The following is a 565-nucleotide window of genomic DNA, read 5'->3' as shown; positions in this document are numbered from 1 at the left end:
TGTACCCACGCGGGTGTGGCTGGGCACGAAGCGTGAGTTCGTGCATGGTGCACCTATTCTCTTCTTGTATACGTACACCACCTACGTGGGGTTGTGTGAGAGAGATACAAACCTAGAGAGATATAGTGTGTGGGTTCTTGAGAGTTTTTTTTGGGGGGGGGGGGTCAATCAAAAAATTTAACATATGCAATGTGTGTGAAATAGAGTCCTGGATATAACATATATATAGAGGGGGCGATCCACGAGAAGAGAGTGGAGGTATCATCGGCTTGAGGTGTCCATAGAATCGAAGAGAGGGATGATGATGTGTGTGTGTGTGTGCGCGCGCGCGCGATCGATAAAGAGTGCCATCGAATTTGTGTGTGCCCACGTCAAAGATATAGAGTGGCTGGCCTACTGGAACATGAGATGGGACATGTGCAGTTTGTCTCTGTGGCATGGATACCTACCTGTAGCGCTCGACTATCGGTGTGTGGTGGGGGAAGAGGGGGGCCCAATTAACTATAGAGGTACAATGACTGGTATATGTGTGGAGGAGGAGAGAGGCCTACCTCATGTATTAAGG

The sequence above is a fragment of the Triticum dicoccoides genome, chromosome 2A (assembly GCF_002162155.2).
Source record: "Triticum dicoccoides isolate Atlit2015 ecotype Zavitan chromosome 2A, WEW_v2.0, whole genome shotgun sequence".
NCBI classification, from domain to species: domain Eukaryota; kingdom Viridiplantae; phylum Streptophyta; class Magnoliopsida; order Poales; family Poaceae; genus Triticum; species Triticum dicoccoides.
Note: the sequence above shows the minus strand (reverse complement) of the source record.